This window comes from Lagenorhynchus albirostris, chromosome 4 (assembly GCF_949774975.1).
Source record: "Lagenorhynchus albirostris chromosome 4, mLagAlb1.1, whole genome shotgun sequence".
NCBI classification, from domain to species: domain Eukaryota; kingdom Metazoa; phylum Chordata; class Mammalia; order Artiodactyla; family Delphinidae; genus Lagenorhynchus; species Lagenorhynchus albirostris.
The window spans coordinates 74,266,750-74,279,447 of record NC_083098.1 but is presented as its reverse complement, the minus strand read 5'-3'; positions in this window follow the sequence as shown (position 1 = coordinate 74,279,447).

The following is a 12,698-nucleotide window of genomic DNA, read 5'->3' as shown; positions in this document are numbered from 1 at the left end:
GATGACCCATTAAAATGCCCTTAAGCTTCCCCTCACTCTTTGTCTTAGATGTGTTGTGATATTCCCCCCATGGTTCTGGTATCAAAATTGTAAATGCCAGGTGCCCCTATCTCCCACTCCAATTATCATAGGACTCACCCATTGACTGATGAAGCCAGGAGCATGAATGTGATTGCCCAGGGAATATGTGTCAGATAAGGTGATCCACGGCCAGAACTTTGGTGAACATTCAACATTGAAGGAGGGAGCAGAGGCAGAGGCATCCTAAGAGGACCCAAGAAGTAACAGGCACAGAGTAGGAGGAAAACCAGGAGAAGCCACGAAAGAAAATATCTCATGAAAGAAGGGCTGATCAAATATTAAATATGACAGGGAGCTCAAGTACAGTGAAAACTAGATATGAGTATTCTGAATACAGCAACCAGGGAGAAACTGGTATCCCTGGTTAATCAGTCAGGCTAGGCTAGGCTATGCTGCTTTAACAAATGACTCCCACATCTCAATGGCTTACAGTAGCAGAGCAAATATTTCTTGCTGTCTTTTCATGCCCACTGTGGGTTACTGGCTATTGATATGTTCAAGTAGCCTCTACCCAGGGGGAAAAGAGCAAGGGATCTTAAAGGCTCTGCTTCGAAGTGGTAGTTATCATATTCACTCACATTCAATGACCACAGTAAGTCACATAACCAAGCTTGATGTCCATGGAACAAGTATAACCAGAAAGTCGTCTGGTAGGGAGGAGATGATAAAGAGAATTCCCGCGGGAGGGACAGAAACTCTTTTTGGGTGATAACATAGTCTACCTCATTCGGCAAAGCAGTTTTGGTCTGGCCCTCAGTTTTTCCTTCTATAAAATGATGAAGGTGATTATATTTCCACCCCCATCAGATTGCTGTGGGGCATCAATGACACCGTGTTTGTGAAAAATCACTATGGAAGATAATTTTATCTCTAATGTACCCTATGCACAGTTATTATTATTAATCTTCCCACTCTGTATTATGTCATTTCCCTGTATTCAAAGAGCCATTGCTCCCCTGTACCATTCAAATCAGGATCCGATGCCCTCTACCAACTGGCTGGTTTGGTGTTCATTTCTAAACATCCCTCTTTCCACCTACAAGCTACTCAGACTATTATCTCTGCCACGAGTGCCTTTCTCTTGTCCCCAGACTCATGTCTCTCATCTCCTCATGAGTTCACCTCAAAACCAGAAAGATATCTTGGATTGAACTAACTTAATTCTAGCAACTCCTCTGTTGCACAGTATGCCCTGTATTTTTTGGTCCCAACTCAGCGTGGTACATAAATGTCCAGCAGCGGTTTCCAGTGTTCGTGTGGGTGTGAAATTTTATGAGAAGACTGAGATTGATGGGGTCAGGTTATTGAATGTGGGGTCTGTGCGGGTTATTCTCCTTCTCTGAATCCATTCTTCACATTCCCTGTCTTGTTCTGTGCCCCTGGGAGCTGACGTCCGCAGATGTCAAAACTCAGGATGCCCTGCCATCTGGCTGCCAGTTGGTTTAGCCAATAGGAGGCACCTGTGCAGAGATGGAAAGGTAGAAGAGAGCCCGGGGTGCTTCTTCTCTGCCCCCTCACCTGCCTGATCTGATTCTGGCAGCGGCGGCTGGGTAAAGTGGATGTAGATCCCGTCAGGCCAGTTCTTCCACTGCTCAAGCTCCAGTAGCACTGTGCCCCCTCCTGCTGCTTCATGTTACGAAGGCTAGCTCATGTCCTTTTTTATTGCAAATTTCATAATTAAAACTTGCAGAAGAGAGTGGCAACCGCTTCCTCTCCCACCCCCAAGTACATACATTTAAGGTATTTCATTTGTCACTTCTCATCTACACTTACCTCTGGGTCCTTAGAGTCTCCTCTTCATGGTCAAGTCTGCTAGCTGTGTTGAGAGCCTAGCACGAGGCCCTTCTGATGGCTAAATGAGACCCCTGCCTTCCGAAGAACAGATGCCCTGATTGGAGTGATGGCTCATCTGGTCTGAACAATTTGTCTCTCTGAAAAATTACTGGCTCAAATCAAACTATATAAAAATGCATTCCTATAATCCCAATGCAGAAGACTTAGTGACCCAGGTAGAGTTATCTTAACCTCAAAGATTCTGGATAAAAATGGAAGACAGCATGTTGATTATCCCTGAATTACCATATTAAAACCCTTTTAAAAATGGAACAAAATATGTAAAAGTCCCAAAGAAATGACAGGTTTAGAAGACCTCAGAGGTCACCTGAATTTTCTCATGTTTCTGTAATTCCATTTTGTAAAAAGGTAGGACATCAATTAATCAATCTGTGGTAATAGGAGTTATCTAGGCCTTGCCACTCAGAGTGACCTATGGACCAGCAAGTCAGCATCACACAGGAGCTTGTCAGAAATGCAGAATCTCCATCCCCACCCCGCCAGACCTGCTGGATCAGAATCTGCACATTTAACAGGGTTCCCAGGTGACCCCTTTGCACACTGAAATTGAAGAAGCACTGATCTAAAAGAGTTCTCAAACTATCTGTGCTGAAAGACTAGTTCTTGGTTTTTTCCCCTCTAATCTTCTGTGGACTGATACACTTGAAAATGTAATAAGAATAAATTATTAGAATAATGAAATAAAAATGGCAGAGACATATAGAATACAAACCCAAGCTTTTATTATTAGATTCAAAAGACAAGAAATTACTCGGTCAAATTGCTATGGAAGTCTCTAAATAATGCACTCTAGCTCTTTCTCTGGATTGCCCATCATTGGCCGGTAACGGTTCATGGATGGCAATAGACAGTGGACCACAATTTGCACAGCACTGTTCTAGCTCATTGCCATTTTGCAGATGAGAAAACAAAGGCCCAGACAAACAACATACTCAAGGTGACACAGTTGGTTAATGAAAGACCCAGTACTGAATTTTACATCTGTAAAACTGTTCCTGATATACTTTATTACTCCTAATGAAAATTTTAAATATTTATTGAGAACTTGATTAAGGCCAGTATAATGTTTTACAAGGATTACCTTGTAGTCACTTCACATCCTTGTCATTGAGATTCTGTCAATGCCCTCATTTTATGGTTGAGGAAACTGAAGTTTAGAGAGGTTAATACCTAGTCCAAGTCTCCTTGGTTAAGTAAGTGATGAAGCTGAGGTTTGAACTCAAGTTTAATCACAAAGTAAACATGCTTGTATTAGTCAGCCTTCTCCAGAGAAACAGAACAAATAGTGTGTGTGTGTGTGTGTGTGTGTGTGTGTGTGTGTGTGTGTAAAGATATTTATTATAAGAAATTGACTCACTCAATTATGCAGGTAGGCAAGTCCCAAGCTCTGCAGGGAGAGTCAAAAACTGAAGACCCAAGAGAACCATGTTTAGTTCCAGTTTGAGTCTGAAGGCCTGAGAACCAAGAGAGCCAATGGTGTAGTTCTATCCAAAGGCTGGCAGGCTCAAGACCCAGAAAGAGTCAATGCTTCACTTTGAGTCCAAAGGCAGGAAAAAAAGCTGATGTCCTGTTCAAAGGCAGGCATGCAAGAAGAATTCTCTCTTACTCATGGGAGAGTCAGCTTTTTTGGTCTATGCAGGGCTTCAACTGATTGGGTGACACCCACCCATGTTATCAAGGGTAATCACCTTTACTTAAAGTCAATTGATTATAGATATTAACCACATCTACAAAAATACGTCCACAGCAACACCTAGATTAGTGTATTTATTTTATGCCGTAGCACTTAACACCTTCTAACATATTATATAATTTACTTATTTGTTATGTTACTTAATATATGCCCCTCTTCTTTGAACTTATAAAGGTAAGGGATCTTTCCTTTTCTGTTTTGTTCACTGATGTAGCCCAAATACCTAGAAGAGTGTCTAGCACTCGATAAATATGAATTGAATGAATGATTCCAGATTTTGCCACTTAATAGAAAGGAACAACAAATGGTGAATTATTTCACTTCACTGAACAATTAAAAGCAAGTGAACAAACAAGAATCTATCTCTTGAGATTGTCATAGGACTAAATGAAATAATGTTTGTAAAGTGTCTGGAATTCAGAGAGCATTCAGTAAATGGTATTGTTAATTGTCATCTCCCGTTGTTCATTCAATAAATACTTACAAAGTCCCTACCGTGTGTTGGGTAGTGGACACTGAACATAACACAGAGTGTAACAAAGTCCCTGCCCTCTTGGAACTTACTTTCTTGTGTGACTATAGGACCATGAACAAATGTCCTGCCCTAGATAGCTAGTTTCTACAGTTTTGTTACAAACCCATGGCTCTACTTCAAGGTCAGGCTCATGGACAAGGTCTTGCCTCAAGGACTTGATGGGCATCTACTTCAAAGCTCAGCTCTTCTTCACCGTCAAGTCCTTTGCCACACAGACCTTGCCTCTCTGGGCAGTTGGGATACAGTTGGGCCTCGTGATGGGATGACAGATCTTCTACCCTGGAGGGTCAGGGTAATTAGCATCACATCTGAAGCCTCCTCTTCTTCATTCAGGGTAAGTGTGGGCTTATTTCACATGTGACTTTAAGAAAAAAAAAAGGAGGAGAAATCACTAGGGTTGGATCAGGGAGAACTTTCCAGGCCAGTACAGTCTGAATGATGCTGATTCTATTACAACTATGGGTGATGATAACTACCGTTACCTACAGAGTGAACAGGCTTTTGATGATTTCTGTAACCCCCCCAACCCAGGGGCAGATGCAGAAGTCTGGGTGTGGGGATGTGGGTGAACCCTGAGGAACTGCTGAGAATGGCCAGGCATCCCCACAGCAGTGGTTCTCAACCTCGGCTGCACTTTAGAATCAACTGGAGAGCTTTTAAAATTCCTGATGTTCAGGCTGCAAGTAAATCAGAATCTCTGGGGATGAGATTCAGGCATCAGTCCTTTTTAAAACTTCCCGGGGGCTTCCCTGGTGGTGCAGTGGTTGAGAGTCTGCCTGCCGATGCAGGGGACACGGGTTCGTGCCCCGGTCCGGGAAGATCCCACATGCCGCGGAGTGGCTGGGCCCGTGAGCCATGGCCGCTGAGCCTGCGCGTCCGGAGCCTGCGCTCCGCAACGGGAGAGGCTACAACAGTGAGAGGCCCGCGTACTGCAAAAAAAAAAACCAAGTTCCTGGAACTCCCAATGTGTGGTTGAGATTTAGAACTACACCCTTCAAGGCTCTAGTTCCCACTTAGACCAGTGTTTCCAAAACTTTAACCTGCATCCAAGTCACCCGGCGATCTTGCTAACGGTGCAGACTCTGGTTCAGTATCTCTGGTGCGGAGAGTCTGCATCTCTAAGAAACTCCCAAGTAGATGCTGAGGCTGTATTTACATTTTCAGCAGCAAGACTCTCGTCATTTCTGATCCAAAGTAGACTCTGGAGGGTAGTTCTAGAACGAATAGAGACGTTTGTATTGACTCTAGAGAGAGTGTGGGATGGCTCCAAAATTTATAAAGAAATGCGTTGACCTAAAATCCTTCTTCAACCATACCTACTGCCCTGAGGTCTTAAGCTGGTGTAGTGCTAAAGTAGTGCATAATGATGATTATGTGACAGATCATATTATATGTGAGTCAAATTATATGTGAATTCAAACCTTGGTTCCACCCATTGGTGTAGTCTTTAGCAAATCACTTATCCTTTGCATGCCTCAATTTCTCCATCTGTAAAATGGGGATGTTAGCAACACCTACTTCATATTCTTGTTGTAAAGACTAAATGTGTTAATACACTTAGAACACTTAGAATCACTTAGAATCACATCACAGTGAATCTAAGAATCACTTAGAACAGTGCTTAGAAAATAGTAAATGCTCTTTAATTGTTAGATTTTGTACTTACTAGAGTAGAATGATATAGGCTTTGTAATCAAGGCAGACATGGTTTCAAATCCTAGCTTGGCCACATAATTATGTGACACTGAGCAAGGAATTTAGCCCCTCTAAGCCTCGATTTTGTCATCTGCACGTGACAACAATAATGCCTACTCCACAGACTTGTTGAAAAGGTCAAAATAATATGTGTAATATATGTACACGGCACACAGTAGGTGTTAGGTTTGAATGTTTGTGTCTCCCCAAGTTCATATTTTGAAATCCTCACCCCCAATGTGATAGTATTAGGAGGTGGGCCTTTGGTCACGAGGGTGGGGCCTTCATGAATGGGGTTAGTGCTCTTATAAAAGAGACCCCAGGGAGCTCCCTTGCCCCTTCCACTCTGTAAGGACACAATGAGAAGTCTACTGCCCTGAAGAGGGCCTTTACCCCACCAGGCTGGCACTCTGATCTCAGACACCCAGCCTCCAGAACTGTGAGAAGTAAATACCTTTTGTTGATGAGCCCCCCAGCCTGTGGTATGTTGTTACAGCAGCCTAGTGGCTTCAGGCAGCAGGGATCAGTGAGCGGTGGGTGCTGGGGAGGGGTCAGGCCCTGCTAGACTTCAGTCACCCTGTGTGACTAGAAGCAGGGTCACCACCTCTCAGGGTCTCCGTTTCTGCATCACGAAAGGTGACAGCAGTGCCGCTGAGAGGAGACATGACTACATGTGAACGTGTTTCATAAACTGCAAAGCGAAAAAATGCACATACAAGGTTTTAATGTTGTAAAGGTATTTCTCCCCACACCACCCCCCAGGAAAAAAGGAAAAGGAGACTGTCATGCTGTGGGACTGCCAGACACTTTCCCCAAGACCGGCTTTCAGTAAAGTGGGAAGCTGAAGCAGGTAACACCTCACTTGCCACTCAAGCTTGATTACACTGTGACAGAAATGTCATCACTCATTGAAAACAAAAAACTCCCTCTTGTCGGTGGGACAGTTTCTCTACGACAAAGCTTCTCTCCCACATCACTCTCCTCCCGTGTACAGATTTTGATGGCATCTCTTAGCCAAGGCCCCTCCAAACACATCCCAGGAAGTCCATTAAGGAGGGGGGAGTCTGTGTGCTTAATGGGTTTTGAAAAGCAAATTGGATAATGTGCTCTAGAGGGAACCCCCAGAGGGGGCAAGGTGGCAGGCCACTTGTCTCAGCTAATAAAACCTCCCCCAGCAGCCGTCCCCGCGCCCAGCTCCTACGTGCCATTTGGCACCCATATCTTGAGATCTGCCACTTCTGTTTGTGATCCAGACAGCTACAGCTCACTTCCATGTGGCAACATAAATGTATTGACATTTATCATTGGATTCCACTTTCCAGAACAGAGAGAGACAGGCCTGGCAGGCACAGAGGGCATACATCGCAGCGGTATCACACCCAGAAGCTGACACTGGGGATTACTTTTCTATTCTGTCACCCTTTGGCACAGACTCTTCTGCTCGGTGCTAATGACAGTCACTGGCTTGTGCTTCAAATAAGGAGAAGAGAGGGTGACTCTGAAATCTCCACACTCCATGCAAGCTCCTCTCTCTCGGACAAGATGACAACTTTTGTAAATGCAATTCACATTTCAAAAAAACCCCACAAACATGTATATATGTGAGTGCGTGTGTGTGTATATGTGTGTATGTATCTACATTTATGTCCATATATATGTGTGCATCTATATTTCTACATATCTATATATCTGTATCTATCTCCATATGTTTCTGTTAAAAATACTGTGGCATTATTTGAGCATGTATCTGTGCATGTGTCAGCGTGTTCCCATATGCAGGTCTGTGTGGATAAACAGCATATAAAAATACAGGTTATTTTCCCATAAACTGTACCCTAGTGCTGCATTAAGCAACAGACTCAGTTTTCCATTATTAGTGCTCAGCTTTTTGTTTCCCAGTCCCCACTGAAGGACTAAAAATCTGCCTGAAAGCCAAAATGTTTTGCTTCTCTGTTTAAATTCATTGTAGTCCCGTTTGCAAGAGTCTCAAATGAGCTTTTAGCAAAAGAGAAAACATGACTCAACTTTTGGAGCCACTGTAAATACTTTGTAAGCCAGAAACTTCCCCCAAATCACCTCATTTGTTCAGGTGTTACCCCATTGTTCCTAGTCTTTTTTTTTTTTTTCCACCGCATACCATTGTTTTAAAAGTGAGCTTATGGCCAGAACAATGCATCTTCTATAACTGGGATTGTCCAAGAATGAACCTCTCACCCATGTGATCAGGGGTTCTTGTTTGCTGTGATCTCACAGTCAAATAATAAGCCTTGGAAACAGCCAATAAATCATGCTGACTTGGTGGCCGTATGATGACGACAGCCATGACATTTGGAACCTTCTAGAGAGGAGACCAAGGAGGAAATGTCGGTGGGTGAACAAGAGTTTACTACAGAGAAAGAAAAGAAAAGGACCTTACCGGGGGGAAGAATGGACGTGGGTTTCTGTAATGCCTACTGTGTCACGAACCATGGAGTCGATCAACAAATATTATCCGAGTTGAATTGAAAGATCTCTATCAGCCTGAACAAAGGCAAAGATAGAACTCAATTTTCTATTAAGGTTGTACATTTGCAAAGAAAGGATAATGAGGCAGAAGAATTGTTTCCAAATATGCTTGACTTTGGACTGACCTTCTGTCCGCAGATACTGAGGATGAGCTGGCAATAATCTTCCCTGAAACATGAAGACAAATGATGTAGCAACTAAGGGCTGGAAGGAAGTCAGATGCGGTGCCTTGAGCCCAGAATATTAGTAACTCCCAAGAACAAGTCAGATGGTCCCCAGTCCAGTACTTTTTGACTTGAAACCGTTTTGGTCTCCCTTTGCTGTTATATGTCCACGCCTTCTGGTGGCTTAAAAATGGCGGCCAAAATCTTCTTGCCAGAGGTCCATCAGTCCACTTAAGTAAGAGAAAAAGCCAAGTGGAAGCAGCCTCATTCTCACCATGGAAATGCAAATCAAGGGTCAGAAGAAATCTCCACAAGTCATCCAAGGCAAAGAATTTTTAATACTAATAGTAAGAGAGATGGTGTGGGGAAATGGACATTATCATATCCCACTGGGAGGAGACTAAACGGGTGAAATATTTCTGGAGGACAGCTTGGCAATGTGTATCAAAAGCCTTCGAATTTTGCATATCTTTTGACCCATCTAGGGTATAATTGACCCAATTACAGAATTTTATTCATAGGAAATAAACAATCATGGCTTTGCGCAAAGATATAGCTAAAATGGTATTCGTCCTGCTGTTGCTTCTAACAGTGAAACATGGAAACAATTTAAATTTTCTGTAACAGGGATTGGATGAATAATTAGTACATAGATGAACTGAAATCCTAAGCAGTCATTAAGTTGATGCATAAGGATATTAATTAGCAGTGAACTGCCCATGCTATGTAATTCAATTTTTTTTAAGTTATAAAAGTACACATCCGGTATGATCCCATGTTTGTACAATGCATGTATAGAAGTACATGCACCTGAATACTGAGGGTGGTTATCTCCAGATGGAGGGATAATATATGACTCTCATTTTCTTCTTTATATTTGTTTTTAATTTCGAAATTTTGTATACGTATGTATTATTTTAATTATGTTTAAAATGAGTAAACTGTAAATTACCTGTTCCTGAAAACTTTGTAGCTGATTGCCCTATTCTTTGGGGTGGAGGTAGGCAATTGGGAAGAGGAGAATAAGTAGAGATCAAAGCCACCTTTTAAAATTATTATTATTGTACCTTATATTATTATATACAACATATTATTGTACATAATATGTTGTATATAATACCCTTTCTCCTGCCTAACCACAGTGTCCTTTCGGCCTTTTGTTTCATCTGCTGCTCTTTCTCAACCTCTTTTGCTGGTCCCCCCTCGTCCCCGCCGCCCCGACCAAGATCTTGTAATGCTGGCCTATCCCATGGCTCAGTTCTTAGGCCTCTTCTCTTTTCTATCCACACTCACTTTCCTGGCGGTCTCATCCAACCTCATGGCTTTGAATATCATCTCTGTGTTAATACCTCCCCAATTTATATCTCCATCCCTGGTGTCCCACCCCGCCCTGAGCTCCAGGCTCATAGATCTCCCTCCGCGTTCAGCATCTGTACTTGGATGTCTAACTTAACCCGTCAAAAAGCAAGTTCCTACCCTTAGCTGCCAGATCTGTTTCTCCTCAGCCATCACATCAAATAATGGCAACTCCATTCTTCCAATGGCTCAGGACACAAACCTTGGTGTCATCCTCAATCCCTCACTTTCTCTTCTATTGTGTATCTCAACCATCAAGAAATCCTGTTCACTCTACCTTCAAAATGTATTCACATTCGGACCACTTCTTATCCTCCGTGCTGCCATTACCCTGGTACAAGCCACCATTATCTCTTGCCTGGATCCTTGCTAACTGGTTTACCTTGCCTACTTTCAGTCTGTTCTTAATTTAGCAGCCAGAGTGATCTTGCTAGACACACATCGAATTAGGTCATGCCTTTCTCAAAATCCTCCCACAGTTCCTCATTCCTCTCTGAGAGTGGAGCCAAATCCATTACGACGGCTTATAAGGTCCTGCATGATCAGCCCGCCTTCTCTAACCTCATTTCTTTCCTTTCTCCCACTCTGTGGCAGTTTTAAAACATGGTCCTCAAATTCTTTGACACTCCTTTTATTTAGAGACCAGGGATCTCTATCTCCTGCTGTTAATTTGGCTTCTGTGACTGCTGGGCGCAAGGTTATTGTGGCAGCTTCCACTGTCTGCCATTTGGGATACTTACTCGAGTCTAGGAGCCTGTGGAATGTGCCACGTGGAGAGAAACTGAGGCCCCCGTCCAGTAGCCCCTGGTGAGCTCTCAGCTGACAGCCAGCACCTACCTGCCAGCTGTAGGAGTGAGCCTTCTTCACAGTCCTTCATTGATTCTCCCCAGCTGATGCCACAGGGAACAGAGACAGGCTGTTCCCACTAAGCCGTGCTCATACTGAAGATGTATAAACAAAAAGATGATTGTTTTTGTGCCATTATGTTTCAAGGTGGTTTGTTAGAGAGCCGTAGAGACTCTCTCACGGCAGCAACCTCACTCACCCCATATGCGCCTCTCTCCGTCCTCTTTGCTGTTCCTTGAACACCCAGACATGCTTGTCTCAGGGCCTTTGCACTTACTGTTCCCGTCTACATTGCCATATATACATGGCTCCCTCACTCACCTCCTTTAGATCTGTAATCACTTGTAATCAATCTTTTCAGTAAAACCTTCCCTCGCAAACTGACAAACTACACATGCTCCCCCCAGAGCTTCTCCTCTTTCTACTTTATTTTTCCTCCTTGGTGGTCATCACTGTCTAATAGACTGTATGATTTATTCATTTAGTTTGTTTATTGCACGCCATGGTTTTAAATACCAACTCTATGCTGATTACTCTCTTACACTAGAAGGTAAACTCCGTGAGGATGGATATCTATGTCTGTTTCACTCCCTGCTGATTCCAATGTGCCTAGAACAGTGTGTCCCACGTGGTCACTCGTCAATTAATATTCGTGGTTCTACCCCAGCCATGTGCGGGTGACCTGTTTCCTCTCAGCTTTTCCCTTCCCTCTCAACTTGTCTCTTCTCTGGGTTCTTTGCCTTCCCTCTCCGTGCTCTCCACCTCCCGCTAGACCAAAGCAGCAGCTTTGCTTAAGTCTCAGACCATTGGAGCCCCTATGCAGGTTATTCCCCACGCTAGAAGGAGTTTCTCCTTCCTGGGTGGTAGGTACCTCCTTTATATCAGATCCTGTGTTCGTTCCACAGTAGGGATTAATTGAAAACTTTATGCTTAGCCTCCAAGCTTAGCTTTTGCTAGCAAAAATTAGTAAAATCTTCAGCTCCGACAATAAATTAGCAAGAGCAGGGTGAGTGATGTGCTCTAACAGTCTATTGCTCTCTAAAAACTACCCCCAAACTTAGAGGCTTAAACCAGCAATCATTTATTTTGTTCATGAGTGTGCAATTTGAGCCAGGCTAGGTGGGTATAGTTTGCCTCTGCTCTACATGGCATCTGCTGGGGTGAATCGATTAGGAGCTGGGAGATCTACTCTCCAGTGTGTACTTTTAGAATTGACAGAATCCATCTCTGTCTCAACAAAATTTGGCTTTCCGAATTTTTTTGTACTTTGCTCTCAAAAAAATCCCAATTTGAAGCTGAGGGGTGAACTCATCCACTTTTCTCAGACTGCATTGGCATATCTCTGTGAGGGAGAGAATGCCATTGGCCAGTGGGTAGGGAACCTCAGGGCAACATGCTTTATGATGATTGAAATATACATCAACTTAATTCTCCAATAATTTATATCTATTGCATTTGATTCATTCATTAGTTCACCTAATATTTTGATTATGAGAACAGGAATTTTGTCGATTGTTGTATGTCCATTTCTTAGAGAGCCTGACATATAAGAGCTTTAACAAATCTTTAGTAAATTAGTTAACAATGATAGTAATAGTTAACATCTAGTGTAATAGTTAAATCTATTATGTTTTTTTTTTTTTTGCTAGGCACTCTTCATAGCACTTTACCTGAATTACTTGTTTTAAAAACCCTAGAAGATAATATTATTTTTATTACTATTCCTGTTTTACAGATGAGTAAACTGAGGCACAGGGAGGTTAAGAACCTGCTGTAAAATGGAAGAGATGGGATTCACACTCAGGCAGTTCTATATTGATGCTCTTTTCCTAATCCTTACCTATGCACAGGGTGCTGTGGGGACCATATAGGAGAAGAATAGTGACCCAGCTTTGAGGGGTTGAGGAAGGCTTCCCAAGGAGGTGATTTCTAAGCAGATTCCTAAAGGACAATTTGGAATAGAGTCAGA